This window comes from Protopterus annectens, chromosome 6.part1 (genome assembly GCF_019279795.1).
Source record: "Protopterus annectens isolate FY-2018-M chromosome 6.part1, PAN1.0, whole genome shotgun sequence".
Classification (NCBI taxonomy): domain Eukaryota; kingdom Metazoa; phylum Chordata; order Ceratodontiformes; family Protopteridae; genus Protopterus; species Protopterus annectens.
This window is the reverse complement of record NC_056738.1, coordinates 283487237-283506503: the sequence shown is the minus strand read 5'-3', so window position 1 is coordinate 283506503 and position 19267 is coordinate 283487237. Positions and strand designations below refer to the sequence as shown.

Genomic DNA, 19267 nt, shown 5'->3' with positions numbered 1-19267 from the left:
GCTTATTACTGACAGTCACACCATCGCTGTTACAGTTGCAAGCACATGGCTATAAAGCCATAGAGCAATAATGTCTAGATTTATGACATTTGTTAGTCTTGTGTCTGTCTGCCTTAGTGGTTATAAAAACTGGAGAAGGGTCTTGGTCAGGTGCCTTATTTCCAATTAGTAGTAGATCTCATTTAAGATGACGTAATGATAAAACATGTGTATCATTCACTGGTTTAAAATGTATAATCACTGCTTTTAGAATGCAGCATGTAGAACCCTCAGTTGTCTCCTGAGAATAATTTTCCTATTTTTGGTTTAGAGGATACTACAGTTTCTGGCATTATGACCTTACTCATAATCATGGATTTTGCTCAGAACCATTCTGCTGCACTTAACATTAGAATGACAGGTTGTCAGTGTTATTAACGACATCTTCCATTTATGATGTGATGATTAAAGTGTAGCTACCAGTATCCTCAGCTCAGCCAGTCAGTAAACATATCCCACATGCAAGAAAGACCCCCACAAACATTATATGTGCACACATATGCTCGCGCACACACAAACACACACACACACACACACACACACACACACACACACACACACACACACACACACACACACACTTCATCATTGATGGAATGATATATATATATATATATATATATATATATATATATATATATATATATATATATATAAATAGTTGTGTGTCTGTGTATACATACGTACATATGGTTTCACTTCATATACTCGAAATGATGAAATCTCGAATTTCAGCATTTCGAGTCCAAGAAGTCGAAACCATCACAACACCAAAACCCCACAAAACAGAAATCACAAACCCAAAAACACAGCATACACTACACCATACACAAACCACAACACCTACACCACAGAAAACATAAACACAACAAAACACCACACATACACATACCTACACTAAACAAAAGCAGGGGGGGCAAGCCCACCTGCACCCCCCACGTGGGGGGATGCGTCTCCCACACCCGCTACTTATATATACTAACTCCAAGATTGCACAGAGGAAAAAAAAACCTCATGCATGCACACATTCTACAGTCACTCGCGCACACACACACACACACACACACACACACACACACACACACACACACACACACACACATATCACACATACACATAATTTACAAAAATGGTCACATACACTCACTTGAAAGCCTGAACACAAAATATCCCAAACAAACTTTTCCCGTAACGTAGCATCACTGCATAAGCGCAGATTCGACATATTCGCATTCATGCTTATGCACTTTCACTATTCTAAAGTTTCGGCTTCATGGACTCGAAATGCTGAAATTCAAGATTTCAGCATTTCGAGTATATGAAGTGAAACCGTACATATATATATATATATATATATATATATATATATAGATAGATATATATATAGATAGATATATATATATAGATAGATATATAGTTAAAAATAAATCACATCAGCAGGTGTGTTCATATAAAATGAGATACGTACACAAACACACAATTGTATATTCTTGTCAGATACATATTAATTTGGTTCCGCATTTAATGCAAAATGGAAAACAAAATGTTTAATTATCAGGTGTTTATATCAGAAGCAAGGTTTCTTCTAGTATGTGAGAGATCCCTGTTAAAAGCTGGAATTAATATTTTAAACACAGACTGTTTTATAAGTGTGTTGTAGAAGTACCTGCCAAGTGCTTTTGTAATTTATTGTGTAAACCATCTTGGCAGTTTTTACACAAACTGCTGTAATCTAATTGTATTTCGGTGCTGTTGCACATTGGTCTTATATATAACTTGCAACTTTATCGTCTACATTGTCAATGCTTTTACAGCTGTATGGTATAAAGTAATGGTTTTCAACATCTACGTGTCTTGGGACCAGTCAATTTACCAAATAATTAGATAGATGGATACATAGATGGAAATGTGAATAAAGTATAGTACGACTCTTTTGAAATGGATGTGGACAATTTTGTTAAAAGTCTACATGCCTGAGCAGTGACACAGAAATGTCTTTACCTGTGAAAATAATAAATCTTAGGATATGGATATCTTTCTTACTTGTTTTTTATAGATTCTACTCTATTTTTTTGAATTCTTACATCAGAAAATAGATTTTTGTAGATATTGTTTTTGGAGAAAAACATGTTAAGAACCATCTTAATTGTGTTTACTCTTGGACATCCCCTTGACTTTGGCATTGTTAATATAAATATATTGTATGACTCTTGTTTAGATAAGCTTTACATTTTTTTATGGAGTCAAGAGTAAATTCATAGAAGATAGAATGCTTCATTAAATGACCTCCTGAGATTCTAAGTTGTAGGTAAAGTTTTGAATGCTAAAACTTGTGGTTATAAAAGAAATTAAATGGCCTGCCTATACTGAGTAAGAAGAAGGGCTCACTACAAAGAGACACATTTTTTTCAGATTCCTGTTTAGCTTTATCAGGAATGCTCTGATCTGCATTCATGCGACATACCTTTCATAAAGCTGAGACTATAACTAAACTCCCATTTTACTGCATTTTGCACTACAATTATGGCACTAGTCACAGCTTTCTAAGTCTCATGCTTGAAGAGGTTTAGTTGGTACAGGTCTGCTTTGACAGATGTAAATGAATGCTACATAACAAAGATTCATGTGTAGAAACTCATTTACCATGTACTAATTAATGTGGAACATATATGTATTCCTGCTACAAATTTATGAAACAAGACTTTTGCTGCAAGGTGGATGCATTCAAAGTTATACCTTTTGTAATCCTTCTTCTCTGCCAGCTCTGCTACAGCAGCTGTGTTACCTTTGCCACCGCTATGTTGTTTTTGTTTTAGTGGTGTGCATTGATATTATTCACATGAAAGCTTTCCTGTGAAGAAAACTGTACATGGTAGTCCACAATCTATATTTTATTTCTTTTTTTATTACATTATTTTGTAGAGCTGGTTTCTCATAGTGAATTCTAGAACTAGCAGTCATTGATATGTATGACTACATGCACATTTATGTATATACAGACTCATAAATGCTCAGACACACACACACACACACACACACACACACACACACACACACACACACACACACACACACACACACACACACACACACTATAGCTGGCAGACTGTCTCTCTCTCTCTCTCTCTCTCTCATTTTTGTCCTTCATTTTTAATTTTTCATTGTGCATCTAATATTCATTTAACATGCATGAAGACATGAACCTATAGACAGAGGCATAGTAAACTAAACCCTAAAAGGGCGTAGTATTCTCATCCTAAGGGGTGGTGTAAGCCACATACACTCTGGCTAGGCTTATAAATGCCCTAGGGCAGATAGCCTAGTACGAACCTATGAACCTATGAACCTATGAACATAATGGCATAATGCAGAAGTTCTTCTGCTCACAGTCCTTGTGTTCCAGGTTTCATCCTGTCTTCTTGTAACTGTCTGCATGGACTTAGCATGTTATGCCTTTGCCAGTGGTCTCCTCCCACTGTCTAAAAACATGCTAGTTGTTAAACATTCAGGGAGTGAAAGTTCTAGATTGGAACCCAGACCTCTGAGTTGTACTTGAGCGATCTGCCAACAGAATGCTCCCAAAAGGGAATGAAGTGAGCAACAGAAGGACAAAAAAAAAAAGTCTATATTACAACATTGAAGCTTTAGTTAATCGAATAACTAAAGCTCGATTTTGTAATATCGACAGCTAAAATTGTCAAACTGCTGATTCAACCAAGGGAAACACTTTCCTTGGCCGAATCAAAAAAAAAAAAAAACTTTACATCCGAAAATCAAGTGGAGGGCTTCACCCCCCCCCCCACCTAAATATACCAACTCTGAGATTGCTCCAAATTGGAGAAACGGGCATACTCCACATAATGGCCAAGGGAAGTGTTTCCCTGGGTTAAATCATCCGTTCGACAATTTATGGTTTCGATACTACAAGTTCGAGCTTTACTTATTCGATTAAGTAAAGCTTCAATCTTGTAATATAGCACCAAAAATAATTGGTTCAAAGCAGGTGGAAGTGTCAGGTGTTCAACTTCTGTAGACGTCAGCTGTGGTGCACACCATCCTCTAGATAGGAGAGCTTGGGATGCAGGCTGCATTAAGGATGGCCATATCTCAGTTTAAAAACTGGCTCTAGGTGTTTAGCCATTATGGTTACATATGCTACTAAGAACAGTATATATATATATATATATATATATATATATATATATATATATATATATATATATATATATATATGGTTCCCATTCAGAAGCCTGAAACATCATAAGCCTGAAAATCAAAATCCTGAAACCAAAAGCCTGAAAATTCAGAATCCTGAAAACTCAAAATCCTGAAAGCCCAAAATCCTGAAAGACCAAAATCCTGAAACTCAAAATCCTGAAAACACAAAATAGACATACTGATGTCATTGTGGCTTTGCTATTGTTAGCCCTGTGGTGTTAGGTCATGCGTTGGGGTCAGGTAAGTGTGCGGTTGGTTTTATTTTAGGGTTAGGGCGGTTTAAGTGAGTTAGGGTTAGAAGCAGGTTAGGCATGTATGCAATAGTGACAAATATTGGGGTTAGGGCGGTTTAAGTGAGTTAGGGTTAGGGCGGGTCAGGTGAGTGTGCGATAGTGACGGACCTTAGGGTTAGGGTTAGGGTCAGGGTCAGTTTGTAGATATTAGTGTCTTTATAGTGACATATTAGCATTATTTGTGTTTTCAGGATTTTGAGTTTCAGGATTTTGGTCTTTCAGGATTTTGGGCTTTCAGGATTTTGAGTTTTCAGTATTCTGAATTTTCAGGCTTTTGGTTTCAGGATTTTGATTTTCAGGCTTATGATGTTTCAGGCTTCTGAATGGGAACCATATATATATATATATATATATATATATATATATATATATATATATATATATATAAAATTACCTGGATTAAAGTTTCCAAGAAAGAGCTGTTAACACCTATCATGAGAAGCTGCTAAATCATATATCTGCAGAGAGATTATTCACCAATGACAGGGATAAGGATTACTAGAAAGCAGATGGAACAGGTAGTTACATGGGTTAGGGCTGCTCAAAAAAGGTTGTGAAAACTGATTACAAAAATAAAAGCTTTACATCAAGGAAGAATACTGGCAAGGAAAAGGGAACACTGATGGAAGATATGGCAAAAAAACAGTGAATGAGTCTGAGAACTGTACCGTTGCCTATACTATATAGTGCATCATGATCCCATCATGTTACCAAGCAGGGACTCTACTAGTAACTTTTTTCCTTTATCCAAAGGATGTCACATCTCAGTTTAATAGTGGAGAATTAAAGATTTCTTGCCAGTTATTCTTTAGCTATGCCTTGAAGTTTGACTTAATCCCTAGTCCTTAACAGATGCACTATATAGTATAGGCAACGGTAGAGTTCTCAGTTAAGACAATTTATACTTACAATAACATAAGACAGTTTAGGTAAAAATTACCTCACAAAGAGGATTATTGGCCTGAAACAGATGCCCTACGCAGACCGTCTCAAAAAACTCCAGCTTTACTCCGTCGCATATCGCCTACTCAGAGGCGATCTCTGCCTAACATACAAAGCTATGTCAAACCCAGAGCTGTTGGACATGCTCCACTTAAAGAAATCCCAATCCCTCCGAGCTACACACTCTAGGGACCTAAACGTTGTCACCACAATAAACAGAACATGCCGGAGGGATAGATTCCTGTCCCAGAGACTTCCCATACTCTGGAATAAACTACCTATCTGTATCAAACAAAGCTCCTCATTAGCACTCTTCAAGAAAAATCTTGATGATTGTATGGGAAATAGGAAATTCACCCCAGGGATCACCTCTGTGGCTCTGCTTGACAGTGGCACAGGAAAATAAGACATGAAATTCACTGTACTGTTATTGAACAGCTACTGATTATTGAAGCAACAGTTCATAGGTTCTTAGGTTGGTACTAGGCTATCGGCCCTAGGGCCTATAAAAGCCTAGCCATAACAGTTCCCTGGATATTTCTTCCCAAAATATTTACTTACCTGGACCCCTGTCTAGCAGGGTGACTGGCGTGATCCCTGGGGAGAATTTGTTATCTCCCATCCAATCGTCAAGGTTCCTTGTGAAGAGGGCCAAGGAGGCGCTCTGCTTGACATGTATGGGCAGTCTATTCCAGAGTATGGGGAGTCTTTGGGTCAGAAACCTATCTCTCCAGCATGTTTTGTTCATTGTGATGACAAGGTTTAGATCCCTGGAGTGTGTGGCTCTGAGGGATTGGGATTGGGATTGCTTTAAGTGGAGCATGTCCAGCAGCTCAGGGTTTGACATGGCCTTGTATGTTAAGCAGAGATCACCTCTGAGTAGATGATATGCCACTGAGTATAGCTGGAGTTTTTTTAGATGATCAGCATAGGGCATCTGCTTTAGGCCTGTGATTATTTTAGTGAGGTATTTCTGCGGCCTTTCCAGTTGTTGCAGATGTCTTGTGAGGTACATACCAAATGAGGCATTGTACTCTATAATGGGTCTAATGAGGGATGAGTACAGTGGGACAATGACCTCCTTTTTTCTGGATGAAAAGCCCTTAGTGATGAGGTGTACCACATAGAAGGATTTCCTGACTGTTGTGGTGATGTGGTTATCGAAGGTGAGACCACTGTCCACCTGTGTCCCTAAGTCTCTCATCACACCTTCGGTGTTTAGTGTACTGCCACCTATGTGGTAATTCATGGGTACATGTTTTTTCCCAAAGGGGATAACTATACATTTCTTGGCATTAAGCTTGAGCCCATGGTTGTGGCACCAAGAATATGTTTCTGTAAGGCCCTTTTGTAGAATATCCACATCATTTGGGGATTCAGTAATGGCTCCCAGTTTTCTACAATTATCTGATGTTTCTGTTGGTTAGATAACCATTCAGTATACTAACAGAAGAACTTACTGGTTATTTCAGTAGCATAGAATTATGATGATGCATTCAGATATAGTGCAACTAACTAGCACAGCTCACATGAATTATGTTAAGATTTGTTATATTATTTAAAAGTTTTATCACATTTACTGTATTTACGTGGATTGTGTAGTAATTGGTCTGCACCATTATAGTTATATATTACTGTGTACTGAGTGTATGATTATTTTAGAAAAGTAGAATATTTGCTTATTTATTTGTTTTATTTTGAAATTGTTAACCCGATAAGTGAGCTAGTCCAAAGACCCTTTTCATTCTTTTCCTGGGCCATACACAAATACAAATATATAACTACAAAATTGATTGTATACAGAATTTATGATAGACTTTGATTATATCTACAAACTGTATTGAAGGATTAACAGTGAAAGATGATCCATTTTTCAGTTCTATAGTAAATAGATCCGATCCTTAACCATGTTATTGTTGCCCTATTATTTAGTGTACCTATATGCAGTATTATAATTTATGTATTTAAGTTTGTCTTAATGGTAATTCAGCATGTACAACAAGGTGATGGATGTTGTTTGAAATATGATCATGTGTAATGCAGGGGAGGCTTTGCTACGTGAGTTAAGTCATCCTTTGTCAATAAAGTAAGTACATTATTAAAAATATGTGTTTTTTCTTGTAGAGAATTCCACGCAACAGTGCTCTCTAATGTTATGCAGACCTGACTTTTTAGGTTATACTGGATGCTTCTGATTAGATTTGTCTTTTAATGGTGGGGAACAATTTTCATTTAGTAACTCATAGGATATTGCATTTACTGAAAATGATGCTCAATTTTCTGATAACCATTTGGTTTTCTGAATGGCATGACAGTGTTCTTCCCTCTTAAATGAAAAATGCAGGAAACTGAGTAACTTGTTCTCAGCTGTTTACAGAGTGGTATGAATTTGTTAGAAATTTAGGATGGTTGCTCCCGATCCATGCACAGGGTATGGGATGAGGATATTTATGGCTTCTGATGCACAGACATTGACAATTAGAATGTAGGAGGTTATATGTGATATTTTCACTGCTTTTCTAGTCTTAATTATTACTTCTACCAGAGATACCTTAGCCAACAAATACCATAGATGTTTTTCTTGCTCATTACAGATATACATATTCTGTATGAATCTTTAATGTTTAGAATTTAAGCTTGTTTGAGTCTTTGCAGTGTTCTGAATATTATGGCTAATGTGTTTCAGATATTGAGTGTTAGACTATTAGAAGTTAGATAGTTCCATATCTGAACAAACGTCTTCAGTAGCTGCATCAATGTATAGTGTGCACTTTATATTTGGGAGGCTTTAAGGTAAACTACTGATAAACAGAACGGACAGCAGAGGTCTCATCAGTGATTCCAAGGTGACTCCTTTTTTGTGTTACCAGTTTCTGAAAAAACATTATTAAGGTAAACTGCAAAAGTTCTGTGGGAGAGGTTTTGAAGCCTCTGAGCTATTTATTACATGAGCAAACCCAGTTTTGCTTAGCTATTAAAGTAGCATCTGCTGGCCCTAGTTTCAAAGGTCCATTTATGATCTAGGTAAACTACTTCTATTATTAGTCAGTGTTCCATGTTGTACTAACTTTAGTTGATTATTGTATGTAATGCTGTTTATGTTCTGCATTTGTGGAATAACCCTTGCTGTTAGTATATCATACTTTTGAATGTAAATTATTATTTGCTGTAGATTATTTTTTTCTAGAATTTGTGCTAATGGATAAGAGTTGGAGGATTATTTCTTGCTGAGTTTGGGGGAGCTACCTTTTTACCTTGGAGAGGAACAAAAGCCATAATGCTATGCTGGATAATTCTGTTGTTGAGTGTAAGACTGAAAATATGCTTAAATAGGTGGCACAAAAACGCTATTTCTCATTCTTAGCCGTTTGGGTTATAGTGGAAAACTGAGATGAAATTGACAGTCTGTCTGGTCTATGTGTTGTTATTCCTGAATGTCTGTTTTGGAAACGGTTTTGAAGCCTGTGTTCTTCATTATTGGTTGCAATGATTCACCCCCCCATCCCACCAATAGGCAAGCTGACCACGTACCACTGTTTCCCAACTACCCTCACAAGCTCGCTGATCAGCAGCCCTGTTTGTTAACTGAATCTCTGCCTTCTGTAATTATACGCCTGGGTTCCAGTCCTGTGTGCCCCAAAGCTATCTTTCATCTTGGTCTCTGTCAGAGAACCTTTTCTTTTTAGCAGCATTTTACAGTAATGAGGAATTCGTGACACCTTTTGTAGGTCAGCAGGTAGTTGAATTGAGTGGGATAGAAGGAAAGCAACACTGTTAATATACTGCCTGGCAGAAGAATTTAAAGAATGACCATCTTGTATTCACTTTTTATTTACTAAGCCAGTGAAGATCAAGGGTCGAAAATGTTATTGCAGATTTAACGTAAGAAGTGAATAACAATATATTCTGTGGTTATGGGTTTGGTTTTCTCAGTCTTCAATTGTTTGATCTCTGACTGTGAGAATATATCTTACATGGAGAGTGATCCCAGGTCTTATCTGAAAATAAATATTACTTCCTAGTTGGTTTACTGGTTTTACAGGTACATAAAACAAGGTGCAAAACTGTATAATGCAGTTGTTACATAAGTCTTTTTCTGTGAATTCTGAAAATCTGTTTTAGTTTGGCTTCTAAGACATGAAAACAAAATTTCTGATGCTTTATTCAAATTTTGCATGGCTATTTTCAAATGTGATCTCTTCTGAGTTGCAGAGTAATTTACTTAAGCAGGTCTTTATTATACTGATTTGAAGAGTTCTTACTGCAAAGTGTAAGATTGCTCCATTCAGTGATATGACTGGATCATTCTGGATTAGTGTTATCAAAGTAATTTATAGCACTATAGATCACATTTGTGCGCTTCTTCTATGCAGCCCAAAATGTAACAACAGCCTTGTCTGTCTAAGCCTTTCAGTATACCTGTCTTTGCCTGCAGGTATGCAGTAGGACTGTCATTCACCCTTTATTCAGAGTTTCTGGTAGAGCTTACTTCCTTCACTATACTGACCATGATAGTTAATCCTTCAATTCAGCTAACCCAAGATCAATTTTCCTGTTGAGTTCTAAAAAATAACATACAGTTGTTGTCTATATTACAGTTTTTATATTTAGGCAGGACAACTTTCACCTTCATCATGGTCACTGACATTACTGTTATTTAATGCCATGGATGATTTTATAATCTAGATCTCAGTGCTGGAAATGAGCTATCTTAGGAAGTTATACTAACAAATTACATTATCTAGAGAGAGCAGGATAAGAACAGAAAAAATGCATTTCCCGTGTTATTGTTAACAGATGAATCTAAACATGTCTTCTCTTCACTAAGCAACATTATTGTGTTTCTGTGTCTACTGTGAATAATTGTAAGCCAGTTAATTAAATGATATACAATTTTATGTTAATTGTATGCCGTTTAATTAACACACAATTGCTCAACCCCAAAATGTCTAAAACTGTCTGTGGTCATGAAGACTCTCCAATGGTCAAAAAACTCAGCCCTCCTTATATGTACCACTCTCTGTGTTTCTATCTCTTGTCCTTACCATTGCTAGCCATTGCTGAACACAACTCTCAGCTCTCAGGATTTTTGCAGAATGTCCAGATTTTTGCCTCATGTTTTGGTCTGTTCCTCATAAAAATTCTGGTTTTCTGGAAAATCATTGAGGATTGAAATCAGCAAATAATGACATTTAAGTTTCAGACTTCATATCTTTCATAAAATGCTTGCCAGTGCAAAACCTTTTTTTATTCTGTCAACCTTCTGAGTATATAATTGCAACATTTAAAATCTGTCCCTATTTTATGGCCATTGTACCCCCGCTGTATTTGCCTTTGTCCAGGTGTCTTGTATGACCATACCTATCAATAACAGTTTTCATGTGTGAGTAATGAAAGAGAGGGATAGGTTGGTGCTAGCCAGTCCATAGTGAAGTTTCAGGAATGTGTACTCACCCAGTTTTGCTGCAGTTTCAAAAGTTTGTTTAAGATGAGTGTGGCAGTGGTTGATGCTGATTGCAATGTTTAAGTATGATTACTAAAATAATATTTTCTAAAACACTAAATCTTTGTTAGCCTGATATTGTGTTGTAATTCACAGTGCCAGCAGTTTCTCTGTGCAGATATAAGGATATGCTGTAGAAAGTAGTTGCCTAATGTTTGTTTCAACCATGCCTCTCAACTTTCCCTGATTTTCAGGGATGTCCCTAATTTTGACTCAAATTTTAGCTCTGTGCCTCTTAATCCCTCTTAACACTAGTGCCCTTTGGGCAAATGGTGGTAAATTATACTTAATAAATAATGACAATAAATAAGAGCTGAATACTTGTTTTAGTTAAGGAAATGTATATTAGTTCATATGCTCTGATTCTGTTAATGACTCAAGTTAATAGAACTAATATTTTAAAAGTGTCCCTGATTGTCCCTTATTTTTTCTGGATTTGTCCGTGATTCTTTTGAGATTTGTCCCTGATTGGTTGAGAGCTATGGTTTCAACTTTACTCTTCCAGTTTTTAACACCTAGTAAAAACAAAGATCCATTAGCTGTGCATGTGTTTATGTAAAAAAAAAATACCGATACATTCTGGGCTATCATTTCCCTTGTTGTCATGGCACTGAGGTACTTGGGGCCCAACTGTTTTCTAAAGATAGCTTTCAGAGCTTACACAGATTGCCATTTGTAACCATTCAGCAGACAAGACATCAATGCCTGCTTACTTCCATTCTGTCCCCCTAGGAGACTCAGAATGAGCTTTTAGAACACAACCATCCTAATCAGACAAATGGACACATATTTCCCAAGACAGAGTAGAGAACAATGTTCCCAGCATGCCCCAGAGATGACATATTAAAGATATGTGTTCTGAAAAAGGGCCCAGATCTGCCCAGTAGATGCCACTTTTAAATCTCTGTCTATGTTGTTACTTGCCAGGGAGTCAATCAAAAATAGAGTTTGCCTGATTACAAAGGAGGAATAAGCAGTGTTTAGAAACCCTAATTACTTCCAAGTCATAACACTTCAGAAAAAGAATGAAACCATTAAAATATCAAAGCAAGGGCCATGCTGTGAACAGGGCCATTAGATGTGAAGGCATTTTTTATTAACTAATGGACCATTATTTTGAATACTGTGTACTTTGGAGAATTTCTTTTTATGTTTACATTTTATAGACAATTGAGTAAAGTTTCAGATTGGTTTAAATTAAGATGCTAATTGCCTGCATTCCTTAAATGCATAGCGGTATTTCTTGTTAACCCTCAGAATATTACGTAGAAGAAATTAATTCTCTGTTTTCCTTTGCACTAGATAGTGAAACAGCATTTCTGCATCTGTCAAGTTCTGGTTTAGGCCTCTTTCTGTGTTCTCATTTGAGCACATTGTGGCTGTGACATTCAGAATGCCATTGTCAGCATGTCTTTGTATGTCATTGTTAAATTGTATAGTAACTGTTTCCTGCATGGAATCTTCTCACATTCTGCTAATAATCCAATTATTAACAGCTGATTTCCCCGAGACATGAAACAGTGCTAGAGTCTTTTGAGAATCATGAACACCATGTACCAGAGAAGTGTTACGCCATTTCACAGGCCTGAAAGACACTAAAGTAGCACTGCATTTATATCATGACAGAATCTTTCTTGTGTTCTTAGTTCAGCATGTAAATATTCCTGCAATATTTGTGTTTTCAAAGGACCGACATTTTTTAAGGAATAAATTAATTTTTCTAATAAATGTGATCCGCAAATAAAAATAGGTAGGGCTGGGTCTCTGACCTACCTCAAGCAAGGTTGCAGGGGTCATGTAGGTCCCAGCAAAAATACTAGAGTTTGGAACTCCCAGTGTAATTAATGAAACCATGGATCTCTCTGTATGATTCAGTGGGTAAGTGATCCATGGATATATCAATGGAGTCAGGCCCCAGAATATAATTTATTTATTTACTTATATATTTTTTTTTGAAATTTTTGTTTTTCTTAATTATAGCACATATTGCAAACTATTATTTTATTCTAGTAGTATACAGAATAAATTTTAATAGCTAGTATAATCTAACAGTATGCAATTTCCAGTTGTATTTACCAAATACAATTGTACATAGCATTTTCCATATGTAATTTAGTACAAATTATGTGATGAAATTACTTAATTAGACATTTTAAGTGTTTGACGTTTTGCTTTGAACCAGGCTTATAATTGAATTAAGCTTCTTTGGACTGTAACACTTACATTATTAATGCACGTTCAAATAAGAAAATAAAATAGTGAAGGTATAAACTTTCTCTTTTTTTTCTTACTTTGCTCAAATCTCATGTTTATCATCTAACCTCCAAGTGGACTTCATATTGACCACTCATTCTGCTAGGGGTACAAACACTAAGGCCCATATGAGCTCCTTTCAGTGAGGGTAGAGACACAGGGATGATGACAGATATTAGAATTTTGTACTTAGACCTCACTTTCCTGCTGCAGATGTAACATCTTCATTATGCATGTGTCTGAAAAACAATTAGGTGTTACGATCGCTAGTGCTAGTGTGGGTTTCGCTGCTTCCCAAGACCAGTCACAGCCTGTTTTCCATGAACTATGTGAGATATTGGCTAATGGCTTCCACGGCCAGCTCTGCAATGTCCAAGTCATTCATGTGATTAATTTTAAATTGCATATATCAAGTTATCTTCAAACCTGGTTCTTCATTAGAATTTGTGTGCTTTGACAGTTTGACAGTAGTGTTAATCCATTTGACTTCATTATCCAATCATTGTAATTTACACTTTTCTGTTACTACATTTGGAAAGAGAAGCAGTGATTATTTTTATTGGGTGGAAGAAGAAGCAAGTGAATTATGGATCATATAAATTTCCCAATTTATGTAAGGGGTAGTTGAAGTTACCCATAAGTATGGCGATAAGCTGAAAGAGACTCCAGTACGTTTAGGTAGGAGGTGTGGTTTTCAAGACTCATGTTAGGGGATTTCTATTTAGTAAGAATATGATAGGGGGTCACACCTATGGTTAGTTGGGGATGGAGCAGCTCAAGTGAGTGATATTGTTGGACTACTCTAAGTGGTGTACTTGTTCCTTGTGAACTGTAGCACCTCCTCCCTTTGTTTTATCCTGAGCTGAGAGGGATCAAAGTGTATGAAAGGCATTGTTGCCTTTGATAGTGGGGGGGCTTTTCATTGCTCTGTTTCTGTGACTGCAGATATACCTGCATTCTCCAGGGTAAGGAGTGCTTCCAGGGAGTGTAGTGTTTTTTTTAACTCCTAGTTTTGAGCAACAGTGGTTGTAAGTAATTTTTGTTATGTGGAAGGATTAACAACTTATCACAGCTTAAAAAAAGGCACTGTGGGGATAGATAATGTTTTTGCCATGTGGTGACAAGTACAAATCATGTCTGGCAAAGCTCTGTGGTTTGTTGATCATTTCTCTCCAGGCAGACAGATATTGGATCCCCATGTTGTGATACCAGAAACTAAGCCAATTATTGAAGTTAATCATATTTTTGCTGGTACTGTCATCAGTATTAGTGAAGGTAGGATGCCAATCGAGGCTAGATTAATACCTGCCTGGGACATATATTCAGAGAGCTCCATCATGTCTTTCTTCATATAGTTCATCTTAGGTTGTCTACATCCACATGGACTATAGCCATGTCATACTGGTACTTGTGGTTTAAAGACCTAAGTGCATGAATGACCTGGTGGACCCTGGCTCCAGATAGCTTACTGTGATCTTCTCTTTGTTTAGCCTGGTAAGGGGGACATCAGTATGTCTTATAATAGAATCTCCAGTTTGGCTGTGTGGTGTGTTGAATTGTGGTTTTGGAAGCAGAGCTACTAAGATTTTCAGAGTTTTGTGTAATGTGAGATGCGGGGCCACTGAAAGATGTATGTAGGAGGTCTTGGAGGTTAGGGTAGGTTACTGTGAGTACCTCTGCATATGCAGGTCTTTGTTTGTTCTTTAGTGCTGGTAGTGAGTGTTTTGAGTGTAACACTAACAACATGATTTGCATTTTTCATTTGCACATATGAGAGTTTTGCCTCTAATGACATTGTGTATCTACACATATTGTGTCTGTTCTATAATTAAGTAGCTGTCAGTGAACATGAGGCAGTTACTACATTGCAACAAGATGTCCATAAACACCAGGTCAGAAACAGAGATGACAGGAAGCACGTATCCATTATATCAGATCCTTAGTAGATGGGAAGGAGTAAGGGAGACTTCCGTAAAGACAAAATGACAGTATTTAGTAGTATAGGATAGGATGACCTGCAGTGGTGCTGCTCTCTGTGCAAACTGGCATCTCTTTGAGCAGCTATGAACAGTGGGTGACTATGGAGAGAGTTTAATAGAGATCTGTGTATATACAAGGCATGGGAAACTGAGTTTGCTTTTATACCAGCAGGATGAAGGAGTTTTACACAGTTAAACTATCAGGCTTATCAGATAAACACACAATAAGCCTTCCACAAACAGTTTCCAACTTGAATGGGTCAGTCTTTTGCTCCCACCAGTGTGCAGAATAAATTTGTCTTAATGTATAATTAACTGGTTTGGAGCTCAGGTGCAGTAACACATGGTTTACAACAAAAGGCAGAACTCCTGCAGTATCAGGAATCCTTGGAAGTAAGTTCACAAATCCTGAGAAATGTTCTCATTTTTGCTCTCATTTTTATAGGCAAGCTACTATTTGCTGAAATCAAAAGTCATATAACCTTGCATCCTGTGTAAGATACAATAGTGCCTGCTGTCAGTTGTGCACGTTACTAATATCAGCTGATAAGACAGGAAGGATGTGTATAAGTAATACCACATGTGCTAATCAAAATCATACAATTACATCTTTCATTTCACTTTCCAGTTGGTAACACCAATTCCAGGCTCAAAAATAACTCTTTTCACCCAGACATCAAGTTTACCGGCTAAAACACATGGAGTGTTAAATATAAACTAGGACTTTGTGAATCGTGTCTACTACAGTACTGTGTAGGCATTACTACCACACCCATGAAGATACCCCTTCAAATTTTAGTTTCAACTATGACTTTTGTTCAGGCAAGCAGTACACAGAACAGTTTGAAGAGACAGTGAAGAAAAATCATCTTAATTCAGCTTTAACAGAAACCTCACAATCAGTTTTGGATATTTCCCCAAACTGTTTCTTCCTAGGCCTTTAGAAATGCCATAAAGTCATTCCTAGCCATAATTTATATGTGTTTTCGCTCATGTAAATGTCTTAGATTGTTATAAATTGTCAAACAGACCCTGACATTCTTGAGTATTCTGAAAATGTGTAAAGCAGCCTTTGCAACATCCATGATTGCTATCCGGTCTCCCTCAGTTTTGTCATTCAAAAGAAGTAAAAATGCACCCATTTCTATTCAGGTTCTTTATTTTAGGACTCATAGGCAAAACATCTTTTTTACTCATTTGCTAGTATTAACCTGCAACAGTTCAATGCAGCAACAGATATAGGTGTGGTATTAAATGTATTTATATAATTCTCGTCTCTTTTACTTTATAATTTAAAAAGAATATGGAATTTTATGTCAACATCTGCTACATTGAGGGACCTTTCCATTGAACTCAGCAGTTTAAAAAGTCAACTAGCAACTCTTGGTGAAGCCCTCATGCATACCTTATATACCCTTACCTGATTGGCCATTTTTCTGTTAGTGATGAGAGCCAGGTATCTCTGGGCTAGGCAAGAATTTTACAACAATTTATTTCCTGCCTGTGGAATGAAATTAGAAAGATTCATTCTCCCTATGGTGAGATTCAGGTGGTAGGGAGTGGACCAGATTTCATTTCTGGCAAAATATGTTCCCTCCTCCTTGAAGCTCCCAACATCCTTTTATCAGATCTTTCATGCTCCATTGAAATGCCTATTCTAGAACACATGTATCCATATGCTGACTTGCAAGAGAGTGTCAGCTAGTTCATGTTCCACTGAAGTGCCTATTCTAGAACACATGCATCCGTATGCTGACTTCCCAGAGAGTGTATAGTTACCTTAGGTGACTGAAACACCAAATAACATTTAAATGACTTCTAATATTTAAGAAGATGGACATAACTGAGACAACCTGGAAAATTGTTTCTTTACTAGCTGTTCCTGAATACTAACTACATTTAAGAAGTGCAAACACTATAAAAGTCAAAGCCCCCAAGCTGTCCTACTCAGCAGCCTCATATTCTGGTTGGCAGTAACTCATTCTCAACCAACAGTGTCTGTGTCATCTGGTAGCTCTCATTATACAGTTTGACCTCTACTCTGTAACTCATTGGAATGTTTCTTTTTCACAAAAGATAACTAGTCAGGATACACCACGAGACACCTTCTTCAACGAAAAGTCTTTATTCCAATAAGTAAACAGGTAGAGATAAGCGCTTTCGCTTGCTGCTGGCAAGCTTCTTCAGATCTTCTTCTCTTTTTGAATGTTTCTTTTTCCTCAGAAGCTTATCCTTAACATTTTGGCATTCAGTGTCTCCCTATCAGCACTTTAGTAATCATCACCCAAGCTTTTCAGATTAAGACACTTTCCTAAACAGAACCAAGCTGCAAATTTAATTTATACAAAAATGTTTTTAAAGGTATCACAGTATCTCCTCAAACACTTACCTTTTTATTTATTTAATCTCTTGCCAGAAGAATCACAGTCTTAGCTTGGAAACTATCTCACCATAGTTGAAAACTGTCAAACCCTCATGAGCAACTCACCTTCAACAAATATCAGACCTGAAGAAGTTTGTTAAGACCCCAGTCTGCTCATTTCTACAAAAGTTAGTTTTGGAGATATTGTAGTCCATTGAAAGCCATGTATGCATTATCTCACTGGCTACTCATCACGGCAGATACCAGCTTGTTTACCAGGCAGTCTTACTTGACCTGAATTCTGTATTTAGCTTACTTGGTTACACTTTGTCATTTCAGAAGTAACCAACTTTGGGTTCTTATTAGGGCACACCCAATGGCTATATAACTACCTCTTCCACATAATGGTCTAAATAAAATATTTCAGACTTGTTCAAAGTTACAGACTACAAATTCAGGAGTTCATCAAAGCAACATTTACTCTGACCCCTCTTTTCTCTGTTTAACTATTAGCCCCGTTACTTTTAATTTGCTAAATCTTTCACTTTCTGTGCAGATGACCAGATTATCCTAAGAAATTAATGGCATCACAAAATATATTATGTCAGTTATAAAAGAATTTTGACAGAATTGATAAGCAATCTCCAGTTAATTTGGTGACAAGCAATTCTGAGAAGACTACAAGTGACTTGTTTAGCCCTGTCCCAATAGTAACACATTCCCCACTTCTTACCATAAGTGATCCTTTGGATGACCAAGTTTCTGCTGTCCCTACATTAAAATACCTAAGGTTTCTCCTAAAGTACTCTTTGAAGTTTTGCATTCTCCAGAGCTGCAACACTAATAGAATTTGACCTATGTACAGAATGAAATCACACAAAGTACTCTGAGATAACATGAACTATGGTACTGAATATCCAATCTATAAATAACAGTATCAGAACCCTTACAACTACAATTTACAGGATTGAATCTGCATTGGCTGGGTCTGTCTTTATTAATCTTAAATCACTTCATTAAAATGCAATGCATCTAAATTCATTTAATCTAAAACCAAAATCTTTGAAAAATCAAAATAAAAATAAATAAATAAATAAATAAAAACAGTGGTTTTGCAGGGGGCTTCCTGTACCTCCTCCATCCCCACAACCCTTAATTATGAATTACAACTGAAGGATTGCACAACAGTGGGGAAAACGGCAAACTCTCATAGCCGTGTATTTAGACCAAATGAGTTTAGACCAAATGAATTTTGACCAAATTAATTGCACCCCATTATCCTTGTTTGTACTTTTCATAAAAATTTTAGTCTTTTTACAAAAGCAATTGTGAAAATTTGCAGATTCTTTAAATTAGCTGATAGCAATATCATTGCTAATTTTTTTACTTCTTACTGAAAAATAAACGTCATTGTCTTTCTGACCTTTCAATTACTCTAGATGAACTTTTGCCTGTCTTGAACCATAAACTATTAATCTTTGTACTATCCACCCTGTTCACAAAACAGAAGGTCATTTGCATTACATAGACCATATTTCATACTATCGGTCTTGGAGAGAGCTTTCTTTATAACAGATGTAGGTTACTGGAATTTGCTTCTTCCTCATACAAGAAAGTGTAGTCATCTGTCCTCCTCTAAGAATCAAAAAAACATCTAAAAGATCTCACATACTGTGAG

The 19267-nt window shown here is 36.7% G+C and overlaps 1 protein-coding gene across 2 annotated transcripts in view; it reads left to right on the top strand.

Annotated features, from left to right (window-relative positions):
• ERBB4 (erb-b2 receptor tyrosine kinase 4) overlaps positions 1-19267 on the top strand; it is a 4056904-nt gene that overhangs the window by 1158833 nt on the left and 2878804 nt on the right. The window lies entirely within an intron of this gene.